A 7,529-nucleotide genomic window follows, 5' to 3' on the forward strand; every position below is an offset into this window, starting at 1 on the left:
ATAGTGACATTCAGTATGTATTACTTAACAACTAGCAAGACTGAAAATACCATGTTCTGAGTGATCTTGAAATAATGCTGCAGGAAGTGATTCTTAAACTATTCTTAAGCTGTTCCGTAGAATATCAATCCCAGGAGATGTGCTCAGGCAGGGTAGATCTGTCGTCAAATGTTTAAGGAACACTTGATTGTAATGTCTTTGGAGGATGAAAAAATATATAGCATATAAAAATTTCTGTAAAGTCATGCAGTGAATAAAAATGTTTAATATTGTTTCATTGAGTGTTTCTAAAACTTATTTGACCACAGAACCTTTTCTGGTATAAACATCGATCAATCCCAGGTAGTCGTGTTTTGAAACGCACTTTGGAAAATATTGAAGCAAGGGATGTAGATATTTTATACAAAAGTCATTATTAAACAGTTATCTTTCTCCAGTTAAAATAGAGTTTTTACATCAGAAACCCTGTATTGTATGTGAGAAATTCCCCTTTGGCTGGTCTCAAAATATAGATTGGTAAGAATATAGGCCTTTTAAGACTCTTTAAGCCATTTTCTAATTATTGTTTGTTTTTTTACTTTCCACTTACCCTTGATCTTGTTTGGCCTTTTGAGATATGTGGGATTGACCTCTGTATTCTAAGAAACAAAAATACTCTTGCTGTATCTTGGAAGGTTATCTGGCTATTTGACATTTTATCACATTTTGACTGATTTTGTATAAATACTTTGAGCCCTTCCTAGGTATTGTAAGTATAATCCATGTACCATACTAAATGAATAACCATAAAATGCATGCTTAATTAGTATCTTTCTGAAAAATACTTGACAAGACCTCACATGTCTCTAAGTGGCAAAGAAGGTAGTTATTTAAAAATTGTTCTGCTTAAGATAAATAAATAAAGGCACAGAGATGATCAGTGATATGCTCCTTACCCCAGAGACAGTCAAGGTGTTTTTGAAATTAAAACACTGAAGATTTTCTGGTGATTTGCAAGTCACATGCACACCAACTCCATAGCTTCATCTCTATGGACACAAAAAATGATCTTAGAGGATTGCTGTTTTGCTGTGAATGTCATAATTTTTACTAAGCAAGCAGCTCTCCTCTGGTGTGCCAAGGATTCTTTTTTTTATGGTCCTAATTGATCTCTATCCCCCAAAGGGTTCTGAATTATGCAAGTATCTCAAGTCTTAACAAGCCATCCCTACACAGCTGTGCAATGGAAATGTTCAACAGAAAGGTATTCACTTCAGTCTAGGCAAGACCCTGACTGCTCCCTGGAGAGACCCAGATTTAGGGGAGCAGGTTCTGGGCCATCTGGGCTGGAGAAGCCTGTTTGGCCCATTTCTGTCTTTTTTCTCCCAGCTCCCTTCCCATTACTCTGCTGACAGGGAGGGTCTAGTCACCGCAGGCTTCCTCAGACTTAGCGCTTGTCTCTCACTGACCCCCAGCTGCCAGGCTTTGTTTATTACTGAACTGAGCATTTAGATTCAGTCTTGGCTGGTGGTAGCCTTGGAAAGAACATTTTCTAAGATTGTTTTAGTTTTCTTTCAAATAAACTTCCACAAGCCTGGACATTTCAGGCATTGCTAATGCCAGAAATGTGGGTGATTTATTCTTAGAGGCTTAAATTAGGATTTTTTTTTTAAAGAAAACTAACAATGTGATGTATTACTATGGTATACATTTTAGCCATTGGTTGTAAAGGACACTTTGCTCTGCCTTCGATCTGAAAAATTTAAATCTAAAGTACCCTTCTGGGAACAGATCTGTTTCTATTGAGACACCCAGCCCCTGGCTCCCTCTACTGGTGAACAACCTCCCTCTCCATTTGGGCAGCTGGGGATTGTAATTAGCTGGGGGCTGGAAAAGGGACTAGACATGCCCTTAAATTAGGAACTGTGGATCCGATAGCATATTTTCGCCACAGATCCCCTTTCTTTCCTCATTCTTCCAACCTCAACAATCTTGGCTACCTAACTCACAAATTCTTAGCTCCCCCTAGTGCCTCCCTTCATGTACTTTTTGGCTTTAATCTTACATCTGCCATTTAACAAGAAGCCGCTTGTTTGGATTGAGAGCACTGATCAACACCATGACTCCTGGACTTTAAGGCTGGGCAATCGCTAAGTGGATCTTTAAAGAAATACAATAATGTACAATCATCACTGAATTTATGAATGAAGTTTAGGCTTATCGTCAGAGTGTAGACAGCATGCTAGTTGGAGGAAGATCCTCAATGGGATGATTGCTTGAAAATGCCTCCCACCTGCCCCATTGCAGTGCTCTTTAGTCAGCTGGTAATATTTGAAATCCTCCTACTGAACTGATGGCAGCTGCAACTTAACCCCTCTGCTGCCATAAACTAGCTATAATTGCCTTAGAACATGAAGCCTCAATTATGGAGGCCATTGGCCCAGACTTCCAAAAAGCAGCTGTTTTATCTAGCTAACAGAGGGGACTAGAGAAGCTCCCCAATAGGCTAGATGCATGTTATTTCCTAGAGAGGTTGACAGCTGACACCCACACCCAGGCCTGTTTAGTTAGCGTTGGAAAAGTAGCACGTGAAGTGATTAATTGTCTTCAGTCTCAGCACATCAAATGATCCAACGCCTAAATATCCTGTGGTGTAAACACATCAATTGGAAGCTTAAGAGAGACAGTCTTCAAAAAAGACTTACTTAAAAGAATGTTTTCACAATCATGCTTAGCCATAGACTGTGTTAAATTTAACATATAATAAATCAATTTTAGAAACACACTATTTCGGAGATATGGAAACAATTGTCAGGCATGCTTCAGAGGAAAGTGAAGAAGCATCTGGGCTAACATCTGTCCGCTTATTCAGGGTAAATTGTTTACAGAAACAATACAAGAATATTCTTTCCTGCCTTCATCACTTTCTATGGTGGAGTGACTTTATGTGTTACCAGTAATTGTGCTGTTATTTTAGCAGTGAACATTTCAATGACTTGACTTCCATGGAGTTATTATCCTGGGTCAGAGTCAAGTCTAAAAGGAGGTGAAATGAGGTCCCATTTCACCTTTTCCCACTTGAGGTCCCATCAAAGGATAAGAAGTTTTAATAAATATAGTAAAGCTTTCACACCTCTGTGATCCAGGCTTCAATTAGTATTGTATTTAAAGAACCCTGACTCAAACAGAAAGTCATCTCTCAAGCATTTGAGAGGGTCTGGTTTTAGACAATCCTATTAAAATCTCTTGTAGTACTTCAAAACTCTTGGAGATTCTCCCTCTTCTGTTTCAGAGGAATCAACTCTCTTAGCTTCACTGTTCTGTCTCTATACTCTTGGTCCCTTGATCACCTGTCCCCTCTGTTACAACAAATCTCATACCTACACATTCTGACCGATGTGTCCCTTAATGTTTTTCCTGATTATCCATTATGGGTATTTTGCTCTTTCTCTCATTAAAGGCGGAGGAAGGTACAAAATGGTTAAATTGGCAACACATTGTCTGTTGGGTGGAAGAGGAGAATTACGCTGTAAATGATCACATTCTAATACATTTGTTCCTCAAATGAATATTAGAACTAGATCTTAAGCCTCCTGTAAAAAATAATATAGTTTCTAGAACTCAGGTAAATGTGGGAAGAACTAGTGAGAACACTAAAGACAGGAAAATAGCTTAGCCATTGCTAAGGTTAAAATGAACTCTCCTATATTTCCCAAAGCAAGGGAGAATCTTAAACTCAATACATTTGAGACCTGAGTCACTATATGTCTATATAGACTCTATTTTCTACAAAGTAAAATTTACTTTGTAAATCCCTTACTTTGTAGAAAGTAGTTTTATGGACTATATTTTCTACAAGTAAGAAAGGAGTTTAGGAAAATGGATATTTTATACTTAGCTTTTTTCCCCATTCACTCACCCACTCAACGCAGATTTACTGAGCAGCTACTATGTACCATATCCTGGGCTGGTAAAAAACATACCATCCATGTGATGGTGATGACCACTGACTTCACTCTTTACAAGAATTTATATCAATGTGTCCTAGACATTTGGTAGTGGAGGTATAGCTGTAGTCCAAACTTCTACCAAGCTATGGTTTCTGAGAGCCCTGTATGTTAAGTGCCTACAGAATGCTCAGCATAGTCAAAGACACCTTAGATTCACATTATACAAGGAGCCACACTGTAGTTATTCAAGATTAAGCATGGGTTGGAGACTTTGGCTGTATGAACTCCAGCCTTGGGTGTGCTATACTCATCTGGGTGGCCTCGGGAAAGACATTAACCTTTCTGATTTTTTGCACCTGTAAAATTAACTTTTAGTTACAATTAACTCCAAGGTCTTTTCCAGTATTTTACCTTTTGTGATTCTCTAAGGTTTTTTTTTTTAATTTCCAAGTAGTTGTAATAGGTACTGGATAAGTAAAACGGCTTATCTTGAAACCTCATCTCAGATCCTCTGTTGGAGGCAAGTAGCAATTTTAAATTACTTTCTTCTAGGTATGTGAATTAAAGTTTAGAAAAATGTGAAACTTTTACATTTGATAGGGTGGAAATTTATATCCTATTTAAGAGAAGTATGAGGAAATTTTTGATAATGAGAGAAACCACAAGTATGAGTGGTTCTTTAGAAACTTGTTCTATGAGAATTAAAAAGAGATTTCTTCCAGTGAAAGAACAAAGGAGATGTCACATATGACTGCATCTGCATATCCTGAAAGATTTGCTGAAGGCGAGAAGGGTCAGTTTTTGTTGTCCAGGAGGGACAATGAAAGTGAGCACCAAATAAATACAGGACACTGAAGGTGAATTGTCAGGTGTGTGTTCATATTTTACATAGTCAGCTAAAGTTGTTGCTTTTGCTCTTATTCTACATTTAGAAGTTAGAATTCATTATTTTTATTTTAATTGATTATGATCCGTTTTGGTGAACACTTTTTGTTTCATTCACTCCAGTTTGATCTGATGCAATTTCAATGGCTTCATGGATTTGAGTACACAGGGCTCCAGGCTTACAGACATTCTAACCTTGTGTGACTCCCTTTAACCCCATTCCTGCAAATCTGCTTGAGGAAAAACTATGAAGAACGTTCTTCCTCAAACAACAAACAGTTACTAAAGTGATAGAGGGATCTCTGATTAGCAGCTTTGCTCTGTTGGTGTTGAAATGTGGTTCATGCTCATACTTCTCACTCCTTATCTCTCTAGAAAGGGGGAGTTTAGTAGAGCTATAATTTAGTACTGCGGGGTGTAACCAGGTCTGCCAGGTCACTGGAAGATCTTCATTATATTCTTAGCATTTTGTGACAACTTATGAACAGGTTCTTTAAAAAAAATGTGTATTCCTTTAGGGATTGAGAGATCCTTTTCACACAATGCTAAAAAGAAAGATTCTCTAAATTCCTAAGGGCATTCATTCTCCCCTTAATTCTCCTCTCCTCTCCTTTCGGTTTTCTTTTCACTCAATAGTTAGAATAGTGCACCATTCACAAGAATACACTCAAGTTTCACGATCTGTACCTTCTTTAACTTATGTACATGTATGTTTATAGGGGTCTGGTTGAAGAGAAGCAGGTCAAAGCAGAAACACCTAGCTCCCAGAGGGTTACTTGGAGGACCAGAGGTTTTAGGAAATACAGTGTGTCTCAATCTCTCTGCAAGTTTCCACACCAAAGTGAGTAACCATGGATAAGGAGTAAATTGCTGTTTGTAACTTTTAGCTTGCAAATAAGCACTCAACATTACGCTTTTCAGGAGACTGAGGGTTGGTTTTGTAGACATGACCCATCCATTAGTTAAAAACATGTTTTAAGGATTTTTTTTTTTTTTACTCATAGTATAGCTTTTAGAATTATGACTCGCAAATTACTGTGGGTTTTTAAATATGGGCAAACCTGAAATCATTTTCATCATTAGAACCAAGCTGTTCTTTTCTGTTAAAGAAGGAGGGCTAAGGAGAGGGGCAGAGTAAAGATGGATCTTATACTTTCATTGATTAAAAAACAACAAATAAAAAGACAAGAGCAGACATGGATTTTTACTCTTCCCCATCCCCTCATGTTCACATAAATGAGGGTTGGGGGAAGTTACATTTCGTAACAGAGCTCCTAATCTTGCTTTTCTCCTAGGGCACTTCTGTGATTCCTCCAGCTTCTCTTTCAAGTCCCTTTTCACCCCAATCCCTTCTCCTTGATTTTTGTTTCACAAATAGGAATAAAGTGGCATATGTTTTCTGATCATGAAAAGGATATCATTTTATAATTTTGACATTAGGAGAACATCTAAAATGCACGTTTCTGTAGGAACAGCAAGCCCTCAAAATCAGTAGAGTGCCCTTCTTGTGTCTCTAATGAAAGGGGCAGTTTCTCATCTTGTCTTTTCTGAGAAACATTAAGAAGTCCTCCCAAGCCCGCTGCAATGCATTGGTTGGGTATAGTCATGGACTTGATCAAGAGGCAGCTACATAATGGCAAAAAGAAGAGACTCACGTGAAGTATCCACATCCTATGCAGAAGGGGAGATTGGGGGGCAACTACATGAAACTTCAACATTGATTTTTCTAAAAGCTTAAGAAGAGTAGTGTCATCTTGCTTGGTATGTACCCTATGGAGAAAGGATAGCTTTGCCCCTGGGAACGTTAGATCATGAGCAAACTAAGATGATCTCACTCAGTTATTTAGGGGCTTGAACTTGATAGGACATAGGGAAGGCAGTTACTGCTAAAAGGTTCATAGCTGGTCCAGTGCACTAATTGCCAGAGAAAGCAGAAGCAAACCCTTGGAGAATACTTTTATCCCCAAACTTAGGAATAACTGGAAGCTCATTTAAACTGGGAGCATTTCCCCCTCCACCCCAAGGAAAGATAACTTCCCAAGGGGATCGGGAGAATGAAGCAGCGTATTTTCATCCTTGTGATAATGGATGTGAGTCAGGCACTATCATAAAAGAAGAATTAACTTGAATGTGCCACATACTTGCTTTGGCCTTGTCCCATACCTGTACTCTTGTCATGGTTGATTACCTATGTACATCAGATATAAAGCAAGCAGTCTGCATTGTGGCATGAGATAAAAGGTATGTTAATATGCTCAGGCCATATACTATCTTGGCCAATAGTAATTTTGTATCATTTGCTTAAAGGAAACTGCACTTCTTGCAATATTTTTTTCCAATGAAGAAAAATTTAACATGACTGAAAGTTTACATATAACTCTTGCATTTGAGTAACAGCACTGAATCCTCTCCATCTCAAACAGATCTTTTAAATATTTTTATTACTTTTGATATGCAAAAGCTAAGGAGAAACGGTTTGGAAGACCTAAGTTAAATTTCTAATGAGTCTTGTTTTGTTAATAGGGGAGAATTTTATACAGCTTCGATGAGTTTTTTCTTTCCACATGAGATAATATAAACAAACAAACAAAAAATAAAGAATTCATTTCTCTTCTTACTTTAAGAACCTTAAGGGCTAAAAGAGTGGTTTGGTTTCCTGACTGGCAGTTTTGGTTTGCCTTCTCTAAGTGGTCTTGTGCAATTCCCCAGAGGAAA

General features: G+C 38.0%; 1 protein-coding gene across 1 annotated transcript in view; it reads right to left on the reverse strand.

Annotated features, from left to right (window-relative positions):
- Positions 1-7,236, reverse strand: part of COL8A1 (collagen type VIII alpha 1 chain) — a 148,505-nt gene extending 141,269 nt beyond the window's left edge. The window contains exon 1 of the mRNA XM_050782052.1: positions 936-7,236. The gene's annotated coding sequence lies outside the window, so the exon portion shown is untranslated. The remainder of the gene's footprint in view (positions 1-935) is intronic.
- Positions 7,237-7,529: the final 293 nt, after the last annotated feature.

This window comes from Macaca thibetana, chromosome 2, assembly GCF_024542745.1.
Source record: "Macaca thibetana thibetana isolate TM-01 chromosome 2, ASM2454274v1, whole genome shotgun sequence".
Taxonomy (NCBI): Eukaryota; Metazoa; Chordata; class Mammalia; order Primates; family Cercopithecidae; genus Macaca; species Macaca thibetana.